The 24,846-nt window shown below is 42.6% G+C and overlaps 18 non-coding genes across 18 annotated transcripts; all 18 read right to left on the bottom strand.

Annotated features, from left to right (window-relative positions):
• Positions 1-1,574: 1,574 nt before the first annotated feature.
• On the bottom strand, positions 1,575-1,647 carry trnar-ccu. Its single transcript has one exon. It is a non-coding gene; the product is annotated as a tRNA-Arg (tRNA).
• A 1,776-nt stretch (positions 1,648-3,423) lies between these two features.
• On the bottom strand, positions 3,424-3,496 carry trnar-ccu. The gene has a single exon. It is a non-coding gene; the product is annotated as a tRNA-Arg (tRNA).
• Positions 3,497-4,370: 874 nt separating this feature from the next.
• trnar-ccu lies at positions 4,371-4,443 on the bottom strand. Its single transcript has one exon. It is a non-coding gene; the product is annotated as a tRNA-Arg (tRNA).
• A 603-nt stretch (positions 4,444-5,046) lies between these two features.
• On the bottom strand, positions 5,047-5,119 carry trnar-ccu. The gene has a single exon. It is a non-coding gene; the product is annotated as a tRNA-Arg (tRNA).
• Positions 5,120-6,000: 881 nt separating this feature from the next.
• On the bottom strand, positions 6,001-6,073 carry trnar-ccu. Its single transcript has one exon. It is a non-coding gene; the product is annotated as a tRNA-Arg (tRNA).
• An 881-nt stretch (positions 6,074-6,954) lies between these two features.
• Positions 6,955-7,027, bottom strand: trnar-ccu. The gene has a single exon. It is a non-coding gene; the product is annotated as a tRNA-Arg (tRNA).
• An 897-nt stretch (positions 7,028-7,924) lies between these two features.
• trnar-ccu lies at positions 7,925-7,997 on the bottom strand. The gene has a single exon. It is a non-coding gene; the product is annotated as a tRNA-Arg (tRNA).
• Positions 7,998-9,155: 1,158 nt separating this feature from the next.
• Positions 9,156-9,228, bottom strand: trnar-ccu. Its single transcript has one exon. It is a non-coding gene; the product is annotated as a tRNA-Arg (tRNA).
• A 1,918-nt stretch (positions 9,229-11,146) lies between these two features.
• trnar-ccu lies at positions 11,147-11,219 on the bottom strand. The gene has a single exon. It is a non-coding gene; the product is annotated as a tRNA-Arg (tRNA).
• A 1,159-nt stretch (positions 11,220-12,378) lies between these two features.
• Positions 12,379-12,451, bottom strand: trnar-ccu. Its single transcript has one exon. It is a non-coding gene; the product is annotated as a tRNA-Arg (tRNA).
• Positions 12,452-14,432: 1,981 nt separating this feature from the next.
• Positions 14,433-14,505, bottom strand: trnar-ccu. Its single transcript has one exon. It is a non-coding gene; the product is annotated as a tRNA-Arg (tRNA).
• Positions 14,506-16,615: 2,110 nt separating this feature from the next.
• On the bottom strand, positions 16,616-16,688 carry trnar-ccu. The gene has a single exon. It is a non-coding gene; the product is annotated as a tRNA-Arg (tRNA).
• Positions 16,689-19,077: 2,389 nt separating this feature from the next.
• Positions 19,078-19,150, bottom strand: trnar-ccu. Its single transcript has one exon. It is a non-coding gene; the product is annotated as a tRNA-Arg (tRNA).
• Positions 19,151-20,311: 1,161 nt separating this feature from the next.
• trnar-ccu lies at positions 20,312-20,384 on the bottom strand. The gene has a single exon. It is a non-coding gene; the product is annotated as a tRNA-Arg (tRNA).
• A 1,159-nt stretch (positions 20,385-21,543) lies between these two features.
• On the bottom strand, positions 21,544-21,616 carry trnar-ccu. The gene has a single exon. It is a non-coding gene; the product is annotated as a tRNA-Arg (tRNA).
• Positions 21,617-22,216: 600 nt separating this feature from the next.
• trnar-ccu lies at positions 22,217-22,289 on the bottom strand. Its single transcript has one exon. It is a non-coding gene; the product is annotated as a tRNA-Arg (tRNA).
• Positions 22,290-23,170: 881 nt separating this feature from the next.
• Positions 23,171-23,243, bottom strand: trnar-ccu. Its single transcript has one exon. It is a non-coding gene; the product is annotated as a tRNA-Arg (tRNA).
• A 600-nt stretch (positions 23,244-23,843) lies between these two features.
• Positions 23,844-23,916, bottom strand: trnar-ccu. The gene has a single exon. It is a non-coding gene; the product is annotated as a tRNA-Arg (tRNA).
• Positions 23,917-24,846: the final 930 nt, after the last annotated feature.

Raw genomic sequence — 24,846 nt, 5'->3', positions numbered from 1 at the left:
TACGCATTTAAAAAAAAAAAAATTTGGCACTTAAATGCTATGGTTAGCAGAAAATGTTTTTCGATCCATCAACCTCTGGGTTATGGGCCCAGCACGCATCCGCTGCACAACTCTGCTTTCAGCCACTTCAGCAAAGACTAAACCTCACAATCCATGGCTTAGGAGGCCAGTGTCTTAGGCCACTGGGGATCTTTGTAATCAATATGACCAATACGAACTGATGGAAGAGGTAAAAAAAAATGTATAATGGCACTTACACATGGAATGAAACTACGCATTTAAAAAAAATATTTGTTTGCACTTAAATGCTATAAAAAGCTGGTTAGCAGAAAATGTTTTCGATCCATCAACCTCTGGGTTATGGGCCCAGCACGCATCCGCTGCACAACTCTGCTTTCAGCCACTTCAGCAAAGCCTAAACCTCACAATCCATGGCTTAGGAGGCCAGTGTCTAATCGATATGACCAATACGAACTGATGGAAGAGGTAAACAAAAATGTATAATGGCACTTACACATGGAATGAAACTACGCATTTAAAAAAAAATATTTTTTGGAACTTAAATGCTATGGTTAGCAGAAAATGTTTTCGATCCATCGACCACTGGGTAATGGACCTAGCACGCTTCTGCTGGGCCACAATGTTTCCGACCACCCCAGATGGGACTTGAACCCACAATTCCTGGCTTAGGCCAGTGCCTTATCCATTAGGCCACTGGGGCAATGTCTACCTTTCACAACCAGTACGAACTGGTTATGGGCCCAGCACGCATCCGCTGCACAACTCTGCTTTCAGCCACTTCAGCAAAGACTAAACCTCACAATCCATGGCTTAGGAGGCCAGTGTCTAATCGATATGACCAATACGAACTGATGGAAGAGGTAAAAAAAAATGTATAATGGCACTTACACATGGAATGAAACTACGCATTTAAAAAAAAATATTTTTTGGCACTTAAATGCTATGGTTAGCAGAAAATGTTTTCGATCCATCAACCTCTGGGTTATGGGCCCAGCACGCATCCGCTGCACAACTCTGCTTTCAGCCACTTCAGCAAAGACTAAACCTCACAATCCATGGCTTAGGAGGCCAGTGTCTTAGGCCACTGGGGATCTTTGTAATCAATATGACCAATACGAACTGATGGAAGAGGTAAAAAAAAATGTATAATGGCACTTACACATGGAATGAAACTACGCATTTAAAAAAAATATTTGTTTGCACTTAAATGCTATAAAAAGCTGGTTAGCAGAAAATGTTTTCGATCCATCAACCTCTGGGTTATGGGCCCAGCACGCATCCGCTGCACAACTCTGCTTTCAGCCACTTCAGCAAAGCCTAAACCTCACAATCCATGGCTTAGGAGGCCAGTGTCTAATCGATATGACCAATACGAACTGATGGAAGAGGTAAACAAAAATGTATAATGGCACTTACACATGGAATGAAACTACGCATTTAAAAAAATATATTTTTTGGCACTTAAATGCTATGGTTGGCAGAATATGTTTTCAATCCATCGACCACTGGGTAATGGACCTAGCACGCTTCTGCTGGGCCACAATGTTTCCGACCACCCCAGATGGGACTTGAACCCACAATTCCTGGCTTAGGAGGCCAGTGCCTTATCCATTAGGCCACTGGGGCAATGTCTACCTTTCACAACCAGTACGAACTGGTTATGGGCCCAGCACGCATCCGCTGCACAACTCTGCTTTCAGCCACTTCAGCAAAGACTAAACCTCACAATCCATGGCTTAGGAGGCCAGTGTCTAATCGATATGACCAATACGAACTGATGGAAGAGGTAAAAAAAAATGTATAATGGCACTTACACATGGAATGAAACTACGCATTTAAAAAAAAAAAAATTTGGCACTTAAATGCTATGGTTAGCAGAAAATGTTTTTCGATCCATCAACCTCTGGGTTATGGGCCCAGCACGCATCCGCTGCACAACTCTGCTTTCAGCCACTTCAGCAAAGACTAAACCTCACAATCCATGGCTTAGGAGGCCAGTGTCTTAGGCCACTGGGGATCTTTGTAATCAATATGACCAATACGAACTGATGGAAGAGGTAAAAAAAAATGTATAATGGCACTTACACATGGAATGAAACTACGCATTTAAAAAAAATATTTGTTTGCACTTAAATGCTATAAAAAGCTGGTTAGCAGAAAATGTTTTCGATCCATCAACCTCTGGGTTATGGGCCCAGCACGCATCCGCTGCACAACTCTGCTTTCAGCCACTTCAGCAAAGCCTAAACCTCACAATCCATGGCTTAGGAGGCCAGTGTCTAATCGATATGACCAATACGAACTGATGGAAGAGGTAAACAAAAATGTATAATGGCACTTACACATGGAATGAAACTACGCATTTAAAAAAAAATATTTTTTGGAACTTAAATGCTATGGTTAGCAGAAAATGTTTTCGATCCATCGACCACTGGGTAATGGACCTAGCACGCTTCTGCTGGGCCACAATGTTTCCGACCACCCCAGATAGGACTTGAACCCACAATTCCTGGCTTAGGCCAGTGCCTTATCCATTAGGCCACTGGGGCAATGTCTACCTTTCACAACCAGTACGAACTGGTTATGGGCCCAGCACGCATCCGCTGCACAACTCTGCTTTCAGCCACTTCAGCAAAGACTAAACCTCACAATCCATGGCTTAGGAGGCCAGTGTCTAATCGATATGACCAATACGAACTGATGGAAGAGGTAAAAAAAAATGTATAATGGCACTTACACATGGAATGAAACTACGCATTTAAAAAAAAATATTTTTTGGCACTTAAATGCTATGGTTAGCAGAAAATGTTTTCGATCCATCAACCTCTGGGTTATGGGCCCAGCACGCATCCGCTGCACAACTCTGCTTTCAGCCACTTCAGCAAAGACTAAACCTCACAATCCATGGCTTAGGAGGCCAGTGTCTTAGGCCACTGGGGATCTTTGTAATCAATATGACCAATACGAACTGATGGAAGAGGTAAAAAAAAATGTATAATGGCACTTACACATGGAATGAAACTACGCATTTAAAAAAAATATTTGTTTGCACTTAAATGCTATAAAAAGCTGGTTAGCAGAAAATGTTTTCGATCCATCAACCTCTGGGTTATGGGCCCAGCACGCATCCGCTGCACAACTCTGCTTTCAGCCACTTCAGCAAAGACTAAACCTCACAATCCATGGCTTAGGAGGCCAGTGTCTAATCGATATGACCAATACGAACTGATGGAAGAGGTAAACAAAAATGTATAATGGCACTTACACATGGAATGAAACTACGCATTTAAAAAAAAATATTTTTTGGCACTTAAATGCTATGGTTAGCAGAAAATGTTTTCGATCCATCGACCACTGGGTAATGGACCTAGCACGCTTCTGCTGGGCCACAATGTTTCCGACCACCCCAGATGGGACTTGAACCCACAATTCCTGGCTTAGGAGGCCAGTGCCTTATCCATTAGGCCACTGGGGCAATGTCTACCTTTCACAACCAGTACGAACTGGTTATGGGCCCAGCACGCATCCGCTGCACAACTCTGCTTTCAGCCACTTCAGCAAAGACTAAACCTCACAATCCATGGCTTAGGAGGCCAGTGTCTTAGGCCACTGGGGATCTTTGTAATCAATATGACCAATACGAACTGATGGAAGAGGTAAAAAAAAATGTATAATGGCACTTACACATGGAATGAAACTACGCATTTAAAAAAAATATTTGTTTGCACTTAAATGCTATAAAAAGCTGGTTAGCAGAAAATGTTTTCGATCCATCAACCTCTGGGTTATGGGCCCAGCACGCATCCGCTGCACAACTCTGCTTTCAGCCACTTCAGCAAAGACTAAACCTCACAATCCATGGCTTAGGAGGCCAGTGTCTAATCGATATGACCAATACGAACTGATGGAAGAGGTAAAAAAAAATGTATAATGGCACTTACACATGGAATGAAACTACGCATTTAAAAAAAAAAAAATTTGGGCACTTAAATGCTATGGTTAGCAGAAAATGTTTTCGATCCATCAACCTCTGGGTTATGGGCCCAGCACGCATCCGCTGCACAACTCTGCTTTCAGCCACTTCAGCAAAGACTAAACCTCACAATCCATGGCTTAGGAGGCCAGTGTCTTAGGCCACTGGGGATCTTTGTAATCAATATGACCAATACGAACTGATGGAAGAGGTAAACAAAAATGTATAATGGCACTTACACATGGAATGAAACTACGCATTTAAAAAAAAAAAAATTTTGGCACTTAAATGCTATGGTTAGCAGAAAATGTTTTCGATCCATCGACCACTGGGTAATGGACCTAGCACGCTTCTGCTGGGCCACAATGTTTCCGACCACCCCAGATGGGACTTGAACCCACAATTCCTGGCTTAGGAGGCCAGTGCCTTATCCATTAGGCCACTGGGGCAATGTCTACCTTTCACAACCAGTACGAACTGGTTATGGGCCCAGCACGCATCCGCTGCACAACTCTGCTTTCAGCCACTTCAGCAAAGACTAAACCTCACAATCCATGGCTTAGGAGGCCAGTGTCTTAGGCCACTGGGGATCTTTGTAATCAATATGACCAATACGAACTGATGGAAGAGGTAAAAAAAAATGTATAATGGCACTTACACATGGAATGAAACTACGCATTTAAAAAAAATATTTGTTTGCACTTGAATGCTATAAAAAGCTGGTTAGCAGAAAATGTTTTCGATCCATCAACCTCTGGGTTATGGGCCCAGCACGCATCCGCTGCACAACTCTGCTTTCAGCCACTTCAGCAAAGACTAAACCTCACAATCCATGGCTTAGGAGGCCAGTGTCTAATCGATATGACCAATACGAACTGATGGAAGAGGTAAACAAAAATGTATAATGGCACTTACACATGGAATGAAACTACGCATTTAAAAAAAAAAAAAATTTGGCACTTAAATGCTATGGTTAGCAGAAAATGTTTTCGATCCATCGACCACTGGGTAATGGACCTAGCACGCTTCTGCTGGGCCACAATGTTTCCGACCACCCCAGATGGGACTTGAACCCACAATTCCTGGCTTAGGAGGCCAGTGCCTTATCCATTAGGCCACTGGGGCAATGTCTACCGTTCACAACCAGTACGAACTGGTTATGGGCCCAGCACGCATCCGCTGCACAACTCTGCTTTCAGCCACTTCAGCAAAGACTAAACCTCACAATCCATGGCTTAGGAGGCCAGTGTCTTAGGCCACTGGGGATCTTTGTAATCAATATGACCAATACGAACTGATGGAAGAGGTAAAAAAAAATGTATAATGGCACTTACACATGGAATGAAACTACGCATTTTAAAAAAATATTTGTTCGCACTTAAATGCTATAAAAAGCTGGTTAGCAGAAAATGTTTTTGATCCATCAACCTCTGGGTTATGGGCCCAGCACGCATCCGCCGCACAACTCTGCTTTCAGCCACTTCAGCAAAGACTAAACCTCACAATCCATGGCTTAGGAGGCCAGTGTCTTAGGCCACTGGGGATCTTTGTAATCAATATGACCAATACGAACTGATGGAAGAGGTAAAAAAAAATGTATAATGGCACTTACACATGGAATGAAACTACGCATTTAAAAAAAATATTTGTTTGCACTTGAATGCTATAAAAAGCTGGTTAGCAGAAAATGTTTTCGATCCATCAACCTCTGGGTTATGGGCCCAGCACGCATCCGCTGCACAACTCTGCTTTCAGCCACTTCAGCAAAGACTAAACCTCACAATCCATGGCTTAGGAGGCCAGTGTCTAATCGATATGACCAATACGAACTGATGGAAGAGGTAAACAAAAATGTATAATGGCACTTACACATGGAATGAAACTACGCATTTAAAAAAAAAAAAAATTTGGCACTTAAATGCTATGGTTAGCAGAAAATGTTTTCGATCCATCGACCACTGGGTAATGGACCTAGCACGCTTCTGCTGGGCCACAATGTTTCCGACCACCCCAGATGGGACTTGAACCCACAATTCCTGGCTTAGGAGGCCAGTGCCTTATCCATTAGGCCACTGGGGCAATGTCTACCGTTCACAACCAGTACGAACTGGTTATGGGCCCAGCACGCATCCGCTGCACAACTCTGCTTTCAGCCACTTCAGCAAAGACTAAACCTCACAATCCATGGCTTAGGAGGCCAGTGTCTTAGGCCACTGGGGATCTTTGTAATCAATATGACCAATACGAACTGATGGAAGAGGTAAAAAAAAATGTATAATGGCACTTACACATGGAATGAAACTACGCATTTTAAAAAAATATTTGTTCGCACTTAAATGCTATAAAAAGCTGGTTAGCAGAAAATGTTTTTGATCCATCAACCTCTGGGTTATGGGCCCAGCACGCATCCGCTGCACAACTCTGCTTTCAGCCACTTCAGCAAAGACTAAACCTCACAATCCATGGCTTAGGAGGCCAGTGTCTTAGGCCACTGGGGATCTTTGTAATCAATATGACCAATACGAACTGATGGAAGAGGTAAAAAAAAATGTATAATGGCACTTACACATGGAATGAAACTACGCATTTTAAAAAAATATTTGTTCGCACTTAAATGCTATAAAAAGCTGGTTAGCAGAAAATGTTTTCGATCCATCAACCTCTGGGTTATGGGCCCAGCACGCATCCGCTGCACAACTCTGCTTTCAGCCACTTCAGCAAAGACTAAACCTCACAATCCATGGCTTAGGAGGCCAGTGTCTAATCGATATGACCAATACGAACTGATGGAAGAGGTAAACAAAAATGTATAATGGCACTTACACATGGAATGAAACTACGCATTTAAAAAAAAAAACAATTTGGCACTTAAATGCTATGGTTAGCAGAAAATGTTTTCGATCCATCGACCACTGGGTAATGGACCTAGCACGCTTCTGCTGGGCCACAATGTTTCCGACCACCCCAGATGGGACTTGAACCCACAATTCCTGGCTTAGGAGGCCAGTGCCTTATCCATTAGGCCACTGGGGCAATGTCTACTGTTCACAACCAGTACGAACTGGTTATGGGCCCAGCACGCATCCGCTGCACAACTCTGCTTTCAGCCACTTCAGCAAAGACTAAACCTCACAATCCATGGCTTAGGAGGCCAGTGGCTTAGGAGGCCAGTGTCTTAGGCCACTGGGGATCTTTGTAATCAATATGACCAATACGAACTGATGGAAGAGGTAAAAAAAAATGTATAATGGCACTTACACATGGAATGAAACTACGCATTTTAAAAAAATATTTGTTCGCACTTAAATGCTATAAAAAGCTGGTTAGCAGAAAATGTTTTTGATCCATCAACCTCTGGGTTATGGGCCCAGCACGCATCCGCTGCACAACTCTGCTTTCAGCCACTTCAGCAAAGACTAAACCTCACAATCCATGGCTTAGGAGGCCAGTGTCTTAGGCCACTGGGGATCTTTGTAATCAATATGACCAATACGAACTGATGGAAGAGGTAAAAAAAAATGTATAATGGCACTTACACATGGAATGAAACTACGCATTTTAAAAAAATATTTGTTCGCACTTAAATGCTATAAAAAGCTGGTTAGCAGAATTTTTTTTTGATCCATCAACCTCTGGGTTATGGGCCCAGCACGCATCCGCTGCACAACTCTGCTTTCAGCCACTTCAGCAAAGACTAAACCTCACAATCCATGGCTTAGGAGGCCAGTGTCTAATCGATATGACCAATACGAACTGATGGAAGAGGTAAACAAAAATGTATAATGGCACTTACACATGGAATGAAACTACGCATTTAAAAAAAAAAATTTTTTGGCACTTAAATGCTATGGTTAGCAGAAAATGTTTTCGATCCATCGACCACTGGGTAATGGACCTAGCACGCTTCTGCTGGGCCACAATGTTTCCGACCACCCCAGATGGGACTTGAACCCACAATTCCTGGCTTAGGAGGCCAGTGCCTTATCCATTAGGCCACTGGGGCAATGTCTACCTTTCACAACCAGTACGAACTGTTTATGGGCCCAGCACGCATCCGCTGCACAACTCTGCTTTCAGCCACTTCAGCAAAGACTAAACCTTACAATCCATGGCTTAGGAGGCCAGTGTCTTAGGCCACTGGGGATCTTTGTAATCAATATGACCAATACGAACTGATGGAAGAGGTAAAAAAAAATGTATAATGGCACTTACACATGGAATGAAACTACGCATTTAAAAAAAATATTTGTTCGCACTTAAATGCTATAAAAAGCTGGTTAGCAGAAAATGTTTTTGATCCATCAACCTCTGGGTTATGGGCCCAGCACGCATCCGCTGCACAACTCTGCTTTCAGCCACTTCAGCAAAGACTAAACCTCACAATCCATGGCTTAGGAGGCCAGTGTCTTAGGCCACTGGGGATCTTTGTAATCAATATGACCAATACGAACTGATGGAAGAGGTAAAAAAAAATGTATAATGGCACTTACACATGGAATGAAACTACGCATTTAAAAAAAATATTTGTTTGCACTTGAATGCTATAAAAAGCTGGTTAGCAGAAAATGTTTTCGATCCATCAACCTCTGGGTTATGGGCCCAGCACGCATCCGCTGCACAACTCTGCTTTCAGCCACTTCAGCAAAGACTAAACCTCACAATCCATGGCTTAGGAGGCCAGTGTCTTAGGCCACTGGGGATCTTTGTAATCAATATGACCAATACGAACTGATGGAAGAGGTAAAAAAAAATGTATAATGGCACTTACACATGGAATGAAACTACGCATTTAAAAAAAATATTTGTTTGCACTTGAATGCTATAAAAAGCTGGTTAGCAGAAAATGTTTTCGATCCATCAACCTCTGGGTTATGGGCCCAGCACGCATCCGCTGCACAACTCTGCTTTCAGCCACTTCAGCAAAGACTAAACCTCACAATCCATGGCTTAGGAGGCCAGTGTCTAATCGATATGACCAATACGAACTGATGGAAGAGGTAAACAAAAATGTATAATGGCACTTACACATGGAATGAAACTACGCATTTAAAAAAAAAAAAATTGGGCACTTAAATGCTATGGTTAGCAGAAAATGTTTTCGATCCATCGACCACTGGGTAATGGACCTAGCACGCTTCTGCTGGGCCACAATGTTTCCGACCACCCCAGATGGGACTTGAACCCACAATTCCTGGCTTAGGAGGCCAGTGCCTTATCCATTAGGCCACTGGGGCAATGTCTACCGTTCACAACCAGTACGAACTGGTTATGGGCCCAGCACGCATCCGCTGCACAACTCTGCTTTCAGCCACTTCAGCAAAGACTAAACCTCACAATCCATGGCTTAGGAGGCCAGTGTCTTAGGCCACTGGGGATCTTTGTAATCAATATGACCAATACGAACTGATGGAAGAGGTAAAAAAAAATGTATAATGGCACTTACACATGGAATGAAACTACGCATTTTAAAAAAATATTTGTTCGCACTTAAATGCTATAAAAAGCTGGTTAGCAGAAAATGTTTTTGATCCATCAACCTCTGGGTTATGGGCCCAGCACGCATCCGCTGCACAACTCTGCTTTCAGCCACTTCAGCAAAGACTAAACCTCACAATCCATGGCTTAGGAGGCCAGTGTCTTAGGCCACTGGGGATCTTTGTAATCAATATGACCAATACGAACTGATGGAAGAGGTAAAAAAAAATGTATAATGGCACTTACACATGGAATGAAACTACGCATTTTAAAAAAATATTTGTTCGCACTTAAATGCTATAAAAAGCTGGTTAGCAGAATTTTTTTTTGATCCATCAACCTCTGGGTTATGGGCCCAGCACGCATCCGCTGCACAACTCTGCTTTCAGCCACTTCAGCAAAGACTAAACCTCACAATCCATGGCTTAGGAGGCCAGTGTCTAATCGATATGACCAATACGAACTGATGGAAGAGGTAAACAAAAATGTATAATGGCACTTACACATGGAATGAAACTACGCATTTAAAAAAATAAAAAATTTGGCACTTAAATGCTATGGTTAGCAGAAAATGTTTTCGATCCATCAACCTCTGGGTTATGGGCCCAGCACGCATCCGCTGCACAACTCTGCTTTCAGCCACTTCAGCAAAGACTAAACCTCACAATCCATGGCTTAGGAGGCCAGTGTCTTAGGCCACTGGGGATCTTTGTAATCAATATGACCAATACGAACTGATGGAAGAGGTAAAAAAAAATTTATAATGGCACTTACACATGGAATGAAACTACGCATTTAAAAAAAATATTTGTTTGCACTTGAATGCTATAAAAAGCTGGTTAGCAGAAAATGTTTTCGATCCATCAACCTCTGGGTTATGGGCCCAGCACGCATCCGCTGCACAACTCTGCTTTCAGCCACTTCAGCAAAGACTAAACCTCACAATCCATGGCTTAGGAGGCCAGTGTCTAATCGATATGACCAATACGAACTGATGGAAGAGGTAAACAAAAATGTATAATGGCACTTACACATGGAATGAAACTACGCATTTAAAAAAATAAAAAATTTGGCACTTAAATGCTATGGTTAGCAGAAAATGTTTTCGATCCATCAACCTCTGGGTTATGGGCCCAGCACGCATCCGCTGCACAACTCTGCTTTCAGCCACTTCAGCAAAGACTAAACCTCACAATCCATGGCTTAGGAGGCCAGTGTCTTAGGCCACTGGGGATCTTTGTAATCAATATGACCAATACGAACTGATGGAAGAGGTAAAAAAAAATTTATAATGGCACTTACACATGGAATGAAACTACGCATTTAAAAAAAATATTTGTTTGCACTTGAATGCTATAAAAAGCTGGTTAGCAGAAAATGTTTTCGATCCATCAACCTCTGGGTTATGGGCCCAGCACGCATCCGCTGCACAACTCTGCTTTCAGCCACTTCAGCAAAGACTAAACCTCACAATCCATGGCTTAGGAGGCCAGTGTCTAATCGATATGACCAATACGAACTGATGGAAGAGGTAAACAAAAATGTATAATGGCACTTACACAAGAAATGAAACTACGCATTTAAAAAAAAAAAAAATTTGGCACTTAAATGTTTTCGATCCATCGACCACTGGGTAATGGACCTAGCACGCTTCTGCTGGGCCACAATGTTTCCGACCACCCCAGATGGGACTTGAACCCACAATTCCTGGCTTAGGAGGCCAGTGCCTTATCCATTAGGCCACTGGGGCAATGTCTACCGTTCACAACCAGTACGAACTGGTTATGGGCCCAGCACGCATCCGCTGCACAACTCTGCTTTCAGCCACTTCAGCAAAGACTAAACCTCACAATCCATGGCTTAGGAGGCCAGTGTCTTAGGCCACTGGGGATCTTTGTAATCAATATGACCAATACGAACTGATGGAAGAGGTAAAAAAAAATGTATAATGGCACTTACACATGGAATGAAACTACGCATTTTAAAAAAATATTTGTTCGCACTTAAATGCTATAAAAAGCTGGTTAGCAGAAAATGTTTTTGATCCATCAACCTCTGGGTTATGGGCCCAGCACGCATCCGCTGCACAACTCTGCTTTCAGCCACTTCAGCAAAGACTAAACCTCACAATCCATGGCTTAGGAGGCCAGTGTCTTAGGCCACTGGGGATCTTTGTAATCAATATGACCAATACGAACTGATGGAAGAGGTAAAAAAAAATGTATAATGGCACTTACACATGGAATGAAACTACGCATTTAAAAAAAATATTTGTTCGCACTTAAATGCTATAAAAAGCTGGTTAGCAGAAAATGTTTTCGATCCATCAACCTCTGGGTTATGGGCCCAGCACGCATCCGCTGCACAACTCTGCTTTCAGCCACTTCAGCAAAGACTAAACCTCACAATCCATGGCTTAGGAGGCCAGTGTCTTAGGCCACTGGGGATCTTTGTAATCAATATGACCAATACGAACTGATGGAAGAGGTAAAAAAAAATGTATAATGGCACTTACACATGGAATGAAACTACGCATTTAAAAAAAATATTTGTTTGCACTTGAATGCTATAAAAAGCTGGTTAGCAGAAAATGTTTTCGATCCATCAACCTCTGGGTTATGGGCCCAGCACGCATCCGCTGCACAACTCTGCTTTCAGCCACTTCAGCAAAGACTAAACCTCACAATCCATGGCTTAGGAGGCCAGTGTCTAATCGATATGACCAATACGAACTGATGGAAGAGGTAAACAAAAATGTATAATGGCACTTACACATGGAATGAAACTACGCATTTAAAAAAAAAAACAATTTGGCACTTAAATGCTATGGTTAGCAGAAAATGTTTTCGATCCATCGACCACTGGGTAATGGACCTAGCACGCTTCTGCTGGGCCACAATGTTTCCGACCACCCCAGATGGGACTTGAACCCACAATTCCTGGCTTAGGAGGCCAGTGCCTTATCCATTAGGCCACTGGGGCAATGTCTACCGTTCACAACCAGTACGAACTGGTTATGGGCCCAGCACGCATCCGCTGCACAACTCTGCTTTCAGCCACTTCAGCAAAGACTAAACCTCACAATCCATGGCTTAGGAGGCCAGTGGCTTAGGAGGCCAGTGTCTTAGGCAACTGGGGATCTTTGTAATCAATATGACCAATACGAACTGATGGAAGAGGTAAAAAAAAATGTATAATGGCACTTACACATGGAATGAAACTACGCATTTTAAAAAAATATTTGTTCGCACTTAAATGCTATAAAAAGCTGGTTAGCAGAAAATGTTTTTGATCCATCAACCTCTGGGTTATGGGCCCAGCACGCATCCGCTGCACAACTCTGCTTTCAGCCACTTCAGCAAAGACTAAACCTCACAATCCATGGCTTAGGAGGCCAGTGTCTTAGGCCACTGGGGATCTTTGTAATCAATATGACCAATACGAACTGATGGAAGAGGTAAAAAAAAATGTATAATGGCACTTACACATGGAATGAAACTACGCATTTTAAAAAAATATTTGTTCGCACTTAAATGCTATAAAAAGCTGGTTAGCAGAAATTTTTTTTGATCCATCAACCTCTGGGTTATGGGCCCAGCACGCATCCGCTGCACAACTCTGCTTTCAGCCACTTCAGCAAAGACTAAACCTCACAATCCATGGCTTAGGAGGCCAGTGTCTAATCGATATGACCAATACGAACTGATGGAAGAGGTAAACAAAAATGTATAATGGCACTTACACATGGAATGAAACTACGCATTTAAAAAAAAAAAAATTTTGGCACTTAAATGCTATGGTTAGCAGAAAATGTTTTCGATCCATCAACCTCTGGGTTATGGGCCCAGCACGCATCCGCTGCACAACTCTGCTTTCAGCCACTTCAGCAAAGACTAAACCTCACAATCCATGGCTTAGGAGGCCAGTGTCTTAGGCCACTGGGGATCTTTGTAATCAATATGACCAATACGAACTGATGGAAGAGGTAAAAAAAAATGTATAATGGCACTTACACATGGAATGAAACTACGCATTTAAAAAAAATATTTGTTCGCACTTAAATGCTATAAAAAGCTGGTTAGCAGAAAATGTTTTTGATCCATCAACCTCTGGGTTATGGGCCCAGCACGCATCCGCTGCACAACTCTGCTTTCAGCCACTTCAGCAAAGACTAAACCTCACAATCCATGGCTTAGGAGGCCAGTGTCTTAGGCCACTGGGGATCTTTGTAATCAATATGACCAATACGAACTGATGGAAGAGGTAAAAAAAAATGTATAATGGCACTTACACATGGAATGAAACTACGCATTTAAAAAAAATATTTGTTTGCACTTGAATGCTATAAAAAGCTGGTTAGCAGAAAATGTTTTCGATCCATCAACCTCTGGGTTATGGGCCCAGCACGCATCCGCTGCACAACTCTGCTTCCAGCCACTTCAGCAAAGACTAAACCTCACAATCCATGGCTTAGGAGGCCAGTGTCTTAGGCCACTGGGGATCTTTGTAATCAATATGACCAATACGAACTGATGGAAGAGGTAAAAAAAAATGTATAATGGCACTTACACATGGAATGAAACTACGCATTTAAAAAAAATATTTGTTTGCACTTGAATGCTATAAAAAGCTGGTTAGCAGAAAATGTTTTCGATCCATCAACCTCTGGGTTATGGGCCCAGCACGCATCCGCTGCACAACTCTGCTTTCAGCCACTTCAGCAAAGACTAAACCTCACAATCCATGGCTTAGGAGGCCAGTGTCTAATCGATATGACCAATACGAACTGATGGAAGAGGTAAACAAAAATGTATAATGGCACTTACACATGGAATGAAACTACGCATTTAAAAAAAAAAAAATGTTGGCACTTAAATGCTATGGTTAGCAGAAAATGTTTTCGATCCATCGACCACTGGGTAATGGACCTAGCACGCTTCTGCTGGGCCACAATGTTTCCGACCACCCCAGATGGGACTTGAACCCACAATTCCTGGCTTAGGAGGCCAGTGCCTTATCCATTAGGCCACTGGGGCAATGTCTACCTTTCACAACCAGTACGAACTGGTTATGGGCCCAGCACGCATCCGCTGCACAACTCTGCTTTCAGCCACTTCAGCAAAGACTAAACCTCACAATCCATGGCTTAGGAGGCCAGTGTCTTAGGCCACTGGGGATCTTTGTAATCAATATGACCAATACGAACTGATGGAAGAGGTAAAAAAAAATGTATAATGGCACTTACACATGGAATGAAACTACGCATTTAAAAAAAATATTTGTTTGCACTTGAATGCTATAAAAAGCTGGTTAGCAGAAAATGTTTTCGATCCATCAACCTCTGGGTTATGGGCCCAGCACGCATCCGCTGCACAACTCTGCTTTCAGCCACTTCAGCAAAGACTAAACCTCACAATCCATGGCTTAGGAGGCCAGTGTCTTAGGCCACTGGGGATCTTTGTAATCAATATGACCAATACGAACTGATGGAAGAGGTAAAAAAAAATGTATAATGGCACTTACACATGGAATGAAACTACGCATTTAAAAAAAATATTTGTTTGCACTTGAATGCTATAAAAAGCTGGTTAGCAGAAAATGTTTTCGATCCATCAACCTCTGGGTTATGGGCCCAGCACGCATCCGCTGCACAACTCTGCTTTCAGCCACTTCAGCAAAGACTAAACCTCACAATCCATGGCTTAGGAGGCCAGTGTCTAATCGATATGACCAATACGAACTGATGGAAGAGGTAAACAAAAATGTATAATGGCACTTACACATGGAATGAAACTACGCATTTAAAAAAAAAAAAAATTTGGCACTTAAATGCTATGGTTAGCAGAAAATGTTTTCGATCCATCGACCACTGGATGGACCTCTCACGCTTCTGCTGGGCCACAATGTTTCCGACCACCCTAGATGGGACTTGAACCCACAATTCCTGGCTTAGGAGGCCAGTGCCTTATCCATTAGGCCACTGGGGCAATGTCTACCTTTCACAACCAGTACGAACTGGTTATGGGCCCAGCACGCATCCGCTGCACAACTCTGCTTTCAGCCACTTCAGCAAAGACTAAACCTTACAATCCATGGCTTAGGAGGCCAGTGTCTTAGGCCACTGGGGATCTTTGTAATCAATATGACCAATACGAACTGATGGAAGAGGTAAAAAAAAATGTATAATGGCACTTACACATGGAATGAAACTACGCATTTTAAAAAAATATTTGTTCGCACTTAAATGCTATAAAAAGCTGGTTAGCAGAAAATGTTTTTGATCCATCAACCTCTGGGTTATGGGCCCAGCACGCATCCGCTGCACAACTCTGCTTTCAGCCACTTCAGCAAAGACTAAACCTCACAATCCATGGCTTAGGAGGCCAGTGTCTTAGGCCACTGGGGATCTTTGTAATCAATATGACCAATACGAACTGATGGAAGAGGTAAAAAAAAATGTATAATGGCACTTACACATGGAATGAAACTACGCATTTAAAAAAAATATTTGTTTGCACTTGAATGCTATAAAAAGCTGGTTAGCAGAAAATGTTTTCGATCCATCAACCTCTGGGTTATGGGCCCAGCACGCATCCGCTGCACAACTCTGCTTTCAGCCACTTCAGCAAAGACTAAACCTCACAATCCATGGCTTAGGAGGCCAGTGTCTTAGGCCACTGGGGATCTTTGTAATCAATATGACCAATACGAACTGATGGAAGAGGTAAAAAAAAATGTATAATGGCACTTACACATGGAATGAAACTACGCATTTAAAAAAAATATTTGTTTGCACTTGAATGCTATAAAAAGCTGGTTAGCAGAAAATGTTTTCGATCCATCAACCTCTGGGTTATGGGCCCAGCACGCATCCGCTGCACAACTCTGCTTTCAGCCACTTCAGCAAAGACTAAACCTCACAATCCATGGCTTAGGAGGCCAGTGTCTAATCGATATGACCAATACGAACTGATGGAAGAGGTAAACAAAAATGTATAATGGCACTTACACATGGAATGAAACTACGCATTTAAAAAAAAAAAAATTTTGGCACTTAAATGCTATGGTTAGCAGAAAATGTTTTCGATCCATCGACCACTGGGTAATGGACCTAGCACGCTTCTGCTGGGCCACAATGTTTCCGACCACCCCAAATGGGACTTGAACCCACAATTCCTGGCTTAGGAGGCCAGTGCCTTATCCATTAGGCCACTGGGGCAATGTCTACCTTTCACAACCAGTACGAACTGGTTATGGGCCCAGCACGCATCCGCTGCACAACTCTGCTTTCAGCCACTTCAGCAAAGACTAAACCTTACAATCCATGGCTTAGGAGGCCAGTGTCTTAGGCCACTGGGGATCTTTGTAATCAATATGACCAATACGAACTGATGGAAGAGGTAAAAAAAAATGTATAATGGCACTTACACATGGAATGAAACTACGCATTTTAAAAAAATATTTGTTCGCACTTAAATGCTATAAAAAGCTGGTTAGCAGAAAATGTTTTTGATCCATCAACCTCTGGGTTATGGGCCCAGCACGCATCCGCTGCACAACTCTGCTTTCAGCCACTTCAGCAAAGACTAAACCTCACAATCCATGGCTTAGGAGGCCAGTGTCTTAGGCCACTGGGGATCTTTGTAATCAATATGACCAATACGAACTGATGGAAGAGGTAAAAAAAAATGTATAATGGCACTTACACATGGAATGAAACTACGCATTTAAAAAAAATATTTGTTTGCACTTGAATGCTATAAAAAGCTGGTTAGCAGAAAATGTTTTCGATCCATCAACCTCTGGGTTATGGGCCCAGCACGCATCCGCTGCACAACTCTGCTTTCAGCCACTTCAGCAAAGACTAAACCTCACAATCCATGGCTTAGGAGGCCAGTGTCTTAGGCCACTGGGGATCTTTGTAATCAATATGACCAATACGAACTGATGGAAGAGGTAAAAAAAAATGTATAATGGCACTTACACATGGAATGAAACTACGCATTTAAAAAAAATATTTGTTTGCACTTGAATGCTATAAAAAGCTGGTTAGCAGAAAATGTTTTCGATCCATCAACCTCTGGGTTATGGGCCCAGCACGCATCCGCTGCACAACTCTGCTTTCAGCCACTTCAGCAAAGACTAAACCTCACAATCCATGGCTTAGGAGGCCAGTGTCTAATCGATATGACCAATACGAACTGATGGAAGAGGTAAACAAAAATGTATAATGGCACTTACACATGGAATGAAACTACGCATTTAAAAAAAAAAAAAAATTTGGCACTTAAATGCTATGGTTAGCAGAAAATGTTTTCGATCCATCGACCACTGGATGGACCTCTCACGCTTCTGCTGGGCCACAATGTTTCCGACCACCCTAGATGGGACTTGAACCCACAATTCCTGGCTTAGGAGGCCAGTGCCTTATCCATTAGGCCACTGGGGCAATGTCTACCTTTCACAACCAGTACGAACTGGTTATGGGCCCAGCACGCATCCGCTGCACAACTCTGCTTTCAGCCACTTCAGCAAAGACTAAACCTTACAATCCATGGCTTAGGAGGCCAGTGTCTTAGGCCACTGGGGATCTTTGTAATCAATATGACCAATACGAACTGATGGAAGAGGTAAAAAAAAATGTATAATGGCACTTACACATGGAATGAAACTACGCATTTTAAAAAAATATTTGTTCGCACTTAAATGCTATAAAAAGCTGGTTAGCAGAAAATGTTTTTGATCCATCAACCTCTGGGTTATGGGCCCAGCACGCATCCGCTGCACAACTCTGCTTTCAGCCACTTCAGCAAAGACTAAACCTCACAATCCATGGCTTAGGAGGCCAGTGTCTTAGGCCACTGGGGATCTTTGTAATCAATATGACCAATACGAACTGATGGAAGAGGTAAAAAAAAATGTATAATGGCACTTACACATGGAATGAAACTACGCATTTAAAAAAAATATTTGTTTGCACTTGAATGCTATAAAAAGCTGGTTAGCAGAAAATGTTTTCGATCCATCAACCTCTGGGTTATGGGCCCAGCACGCATCCGCTGCACAACTCTGCTTTCAGCCACTTCAGCAAAGACTAAACCTCACAATCCATGGCTTAGGAGGCCAGTGTCTTAGGCCACTGGGGATCTTTGTAATCAATATGACCAATACGAACTGATGGAAGAGGTAAAAAAAAATGTATAATGGCACTTACACATGGAATGAAACTACGCATTTAAAAAAAATATTTGTTTGCACTTGAATGCTATAAAAAGCTGGTTAGCAGAAAATGTTTTCGATCCATCAACCTCTGGGTTATGGGCCCAGCACGCATCCGCTGCACAACTCTGCTTTCAGCCACTTCAGCAAAGACTAAACCTCACAATCCATGGCTTAGGAGGCCAGTGTCTAATCGATATGACCAATACGAACTGATGGAAGAGGTAAACAAAAATGTATAATGGCACTTACACATGGAATGAAACTACGCATTTAAAAAAAAAAAATTTTTGGCACTTAAATGCTATGGTTAGCAGAAAATGTTTTCGATCCATCGACCACTGGGTAATGGACCTAGCACGCTTCTGCTGGGCCACAATGTTTCCGACCACCCCAAATGGGACTTGAACCCACAATTCCTGGCTTAGGAGGCCAGTGCCTTATCCATTAGGCCACTGGGGCAATGTCTACCTTTCACAACCAGTACGAACTGGTTATGGGCCCAGCACGCATCCGCTGCACAACTCTGCTTTCAGCCACTTCAGCAAAGACTAAACCTTACAATCCATGGCTTAGGAGGCCAGTGTCTTAGGCCACTGGGGATCTTTGTAATCAATATGACCAATACGAACTGATGGAAGAGGTAAAAAAAAATGTATAATGGCACTTACACATGGAATGAAACTACGCATTTTAAAAAAATATTTGTTCGCACTTAAATGCTATAAAAAGCTGGTTAGCAGAAAATGTTTTTGATCCATCAACCTCTGGGTTATGGGCCCAGCACGCATCCGCTGCACAACTCTGCTTTCAGCCACTTCAGCAAAGACTAAACCTCACAATCCATGGCTTAGGAGGCCAGTGTCTTAGGCCACTGGGGATCTTTGTAATCAATATGACCAATACGAACTGATGGAAGAGGTAAAAAAAAATGTATAATGGCACTTACACATGGAATGAAACTACGCATTTAAAAAAAATATTTGTTTGCACTTGAATGCTATAAAAAGCTGGTTAGCAGAAAATGTTTTCGATCCATCAACCTCTGGGTTATGGGCCCAGCACGCATCCGCTGCACAACTCTGCTTTCAGCCACTTCAGCAAAGACTAAACCTCACAATCCATGGCTTAGGAGGCCAGTGTCTTAGGCCACTGGGGATCTTTGTAATCAATATGACCAATACGAACTGATGGAAGAGGTAAAAAAAAATGTATAATGGCACTTACACATGGAATGAAACTACGCATTTAAAAAAAAAAAAAATTTGGCACTTAAATGCTATGGTTAGCAGAAAATGTTTTCGATCCATCGACCACTGGGTAATGGACACGCATCCGCTGCACGCATCCGCTGCACAACTCTGCTTTCAGCCACTTCAGCAAAGACTAAACCTCACAATCCATGGCTTAGGAGGCCAGTGTCTAATCGATATGACCAATACGAACTGATGGAAGAGGTAAACAAAAATGTATAATGGCACTTACACATGGAATGAAACTACGCATTTAAAAAAAAAAAAAAATTTGGCACTTAAATGCTATGGTTAGCAGAAAATGTTTTCGATCCATCGACCACTGGGTAATGGACCTCTCACGCTTCTGCTGGGCCACAATGTTTCCGACCACCCCAGATGGGACTTGAACCCACAATTCCTGGCTTAGGAGGCCAGTGCCTTATCCATTAGGCCACTGGGGCAATGTCTACCTTTCACAACCAGTACGAACTGGTTATGGGCCCAGCACGCATCCGCTGCACAACTCTGCTTTCAGCCACTTCAGCAAAGACTAAACCTTACAATCCATGGCTTAGGAGGCCAGTGTCTTAGGCCACTGGGGATCTTTGTAATCAATATGACCAATACGAACTGATGGAAGAGGTAAAAAAAAATGTATAATGGCACTTACACATGGAATGAAACTACGCATTTAAAAAAAATATTTGTTCGCACTTAAATGCTATAAAAAGCTGGTTAGCAGAAAATGTTTTTGATCCATCAACCTCTGGGTTATGGGCCCAGCACGCATCCGCTGCACAACTCTGCTTTCAGCCACTTCAGCAAAGACTAAACCTCACAATCCATGGCTTAGGAGGCCAGTGTCTTAGGCCACTGGGGATCTTTGTAATCAATATGACCAATACGAACTGATGGAAGAGGTAAAAAAAAATGTATAATGGCACTTACACATGGAATGAAACTACGCATTTAAAAAAAATATTTGTTTGCACTTGAATGCTATAAAAAGCTGGTTAGCAGAAAATGTTTTCGATCCATCAACCTCTGGGTTATGGGCCCAGCACGCATCCGCTGCACAACTCTGCTTTCAGCCACTTCAGCAAAGACTAAACCTCACAATCCATGGCTTAGGAGGCCAGTGTCTTAGGCCACTGGGGATCTTTGTAATCAATATGACCAATACGAACTGATGGAAGAGGTAAAAAAAAATGTATAATGGCACTTACACATGGAATGAAACTACGCATTTAAAAAAAAAAAAAATTTGGCACTTAAATGCTATGGTTAGCAGAAAATGTTTTCGATCCATCGACCACTGGGTAATGGACACGCATCCAGCACGCATCCGCTGCACAACTCTGCTTTCAGCCACTTCAGCAAAGACTAAACCTCACAATCCATGGCTTAGGAGGCCAGTGTCTAATCGATATGACCAATACGAACTGATGGAAGAGGTAAACAAAAATGTATAATGGCACTTACACATGGAATGAAACTACGCATTTAAAAAAAAAAAAAAATTTGGCACTTAAATGCTATGGTTAGCAGAAAATGTTTTCGATCCATCGACCACTGGGTAATGGACCTCTCACGCTTCTGCTGGGCCTCAATGTTTCCGACCACCCCAGATGGGACTTGAACCCACAATTCCTGGCTTAGGAGGCCAGTGCCTTATCCATTAGGCCACTGGGGCAATGTCTACCTTTCACAACCAGTACGAACTGGTTATGGGCCCAGCACGCATCCGCTGCACAACTCTGCTTTCAGCCACTTCAGCAAAGACTAAACCTTACAATCCATGGGTTAGGAGGCCAGTGTCTTAGGCCACTGGGGATCTTTGTAATCAATATGACCAATACGAACTGATGGAAGAGGTAAAAAAAAATGTATAATGGCACTTACACATGGAATGAAACTACGCATTTAAAAAAAATATTTGTTCGCACTTAAATGCTATAAAAAGCTGGTTAGCAGAAAATGTTTTTGATCCATCAACCTCTGGGTTATGGGCCCAGCACGCATCCGCTGCACAACTCTGCTTTCAGCCACTTCAGCAAAGACTAAACCTCACAATCCATGGCTTAGGAGGCCAGTGTCTAATCGATATGACCAATACGAACTGATGGAAGAGGTAAACAAAAATGTATAATGGCACTTACACATGGAATGAAACTACGCATTTAAAAAAAAAAAAAATTTGGCACTTAAATGCTATGGTTAGCAGAAAATGTTTTCGATCCATCGACCACTGGATGGACCTCTCACGCTTCTGCTGGGCCACAATGTTTCCGACCACCCCAGATGGGACTTGAACCCACAATTCCTGGCTTAGGAGGCCAGTGCCTTATCCATTAGGCCACTGGGGCAATGTCTACCTTTCACAACCAGTACGAACTGGTTATGGGCCCAGCACGCATCCGCTGCACAACTCTGCTTTCAGCCACTTCAGCAAAGACTAAACCTTACAATCCATGGCTTAGGAGGCCAGTGTCTTAGGCCACTGGGGATCTTTGTAATCAATATGACCAATACGAACTGATGGAAGAGGTAAAAAAAAATGTATAATGGCACTTACACATGGAATGAAACTACGCATTTTAAAAAAATATTTGTTCGCACTTAAATGCTATAAAAAGCTGGTTAGCAGAAAATGTTTTTGATCCATCAACCTCTGGGTTATGGGCCCAGCACGCATCCGCTGCACAACTCTGCTTTCAGCCACTTCAGCAAAGACTAAACCTCACAATCCATGGCTTAGGAGGCCAGTGTCTTAGGCCACTGGGGATCTTTGTAATCAATATGACCAATACGAACTGATGGAAGAGGTAAAAAAAAATGTATAATGGCACTTACACATGGAATGAAACTACGCATTTAAAAAAAAAAAAAATTTGGCACTTAAATGCTATGGTTAGCAGAAAATGTTTTCGATCCATCGACCACTGGGTAATGGACACGCATCCAGCACGCATCCGCTGCACAACTCTGCTTTCAGCCACTTCAGCAAAGACTAAACCTCACAATCCATGGCTTAGGAGGCCAGTGTCTAATCGATATGACCAATACGAACTGATGGAAGAGGTAAACAAAAATGTATAATGGCACTTACACATGGAATGAAACTACGCATTTAAAAAAAAAAAAAAATTTGGCACTTAAATGCTATGGTTAGCAGAAAATGTTTTCGATCCATCGACCACTGGGTAATGGACCTCTCACGCTTCTGCTGGGCCACAATGTTTCCGACCACCCCAGATGGGACTTGAACCCACAATTCCTGGCTTAGGAGGCCAGTGCCTTATCCATTAGGCCACTGGGGCAATGTCTACCTTTCACAACCAGTACGAACTGGTTATGGGCCCAGCACGCATCCGCTGCACAACTCTGCTTTCAGCCACTTCAGCAAAGACTAAACCTTACAATCCATGGGTTAGGAGGCCAGTGTCTTAGGCCACTGGGGATCTTTGTAATCAATATGACCAATACGAACTGATGGAAGAGGTAAAAAAAAATGTATAATGGCACTTACACATGGAATGAAACTACGCATTTAAAAAAAATATTTGTTCGCACTTAAATGCTATAAAAAGCTGGTTAGCAGAAAATGTTTTTGATCCATCAACCTCTGGGTTATGGGCCCAGCACGCATCCGCTGCACAACTCTGCTTTCAGCCACTTCAGCAAAGACTAAACCTCACAATCCATGGCTTAGGAGGCCAGTGTCTAATCGATATGACCAATACGAACTGATGGAAGAGGTAAACAAAAATGTATAATGGCACTTACACATGGAATGAAACTACGCATTTAAAAAAAAAAAAAATTTGGCACTTAAATGCTATGGTTAGCAGAAAATGTTTTCGATCCATCGACCACTGGATGGACCTCTCACGCTTCTGCTGGGCCACAATGTTTCCGACCACCCCAGATGGGACTTGAACCCACAATTCCTGGCTTAGGAGGCCAGTGCCTTATCCATTAGGCCACTGGGGCAATGTCTACCTTTCACAACCAGTACGAACTGGTTATGGGCCCAGCACGCATCCGCTGCACAACTCTGCTTTCAGCCACTTCAGCAAAGACTAAACCTTACAATCCATGGCTTAGGAGGCCAGTGTCTTAGGCCACTGGGGATCTTTGTAATCAATATGACCAATACGAACTGATGGAAGAGGTAAAAAAAAATGTATAATGGCACTTACACATGGAATGAAACTACGCATTTTAAAAAAATATTTGTTCGCACTTAAATGCTATAAAAAGCTGGTTAGCAGAAAATGTTTTTGATCCATCAACCTCTGGGTTATGGGCCCAGCACGCATCCGCTGCACAACTCTGCTTTCAGCCACTTCAGCAAAGACTAAACCTCACAATCCATGGCTTAGGAGGCCAGTGTCTTAGGCCACTGGGGATCTTTGTAATCAATATGACCAATACGAACTGATGGAAGAGGTAAAAAAAAATGTATAATGGCACTTACACATGGAATGAAACTACGCATTTAAAAAAAATATTTGTTTGCACTTGAATGCTATAAAAAGCTGGTTAGCAGAAAATGTTTTCGATCCATCAACCTCTGGGTTATGGGCCCAGCACGCATCCGCTGCACAACTCTGCTTTCAGCCACTTCAGCAAAGACTAAACCTCACAATCCATGGCTTAGGAGGCCAGTGTCTTAGGCCACTGGGGATCTTTGTAATCAATATGACCAATACGAACTGATGGAAGAGGTAAAAAAAAATGTATAATGGCACTTACACATGGAATGAAACTACGCATTTAAAAAAAATATTTGTTTGCACTTGAATGCTATGGTTAGCAGAAAATGTTTTCGATCCATCGACCACTGGGTAATGGACACGCATCCAGCACGCATCCGCTGCACAACTCTGCTTTCAGCCACTTCAGCAAAGACTAAACCTC

This window comes from Oncorhynchus mykiss, unplaced genomic scaffold (assembly GCF_013265735.2).
Source record: "Oncorhynchus mykiss isolate Arlee unplaced genomic scaffold, USDA_OmykA_1.1 un_scaffold_392, whole genome shotgun sequence".
In the NCBI taxonomy this organism is placed as follows: domain Eukaryota; kingdom Metazoa; phylum Chordata; class Actinopteri; order Salmoniformes; family Salmonidae; genus Oncorhynchus; species Oncorhynchus mykiss.
The sequence above is the reverse complement of the archived record's forward strand: the minus strand, read 5'-3'. Positions and strand labels throughout refer to the sequence as shown.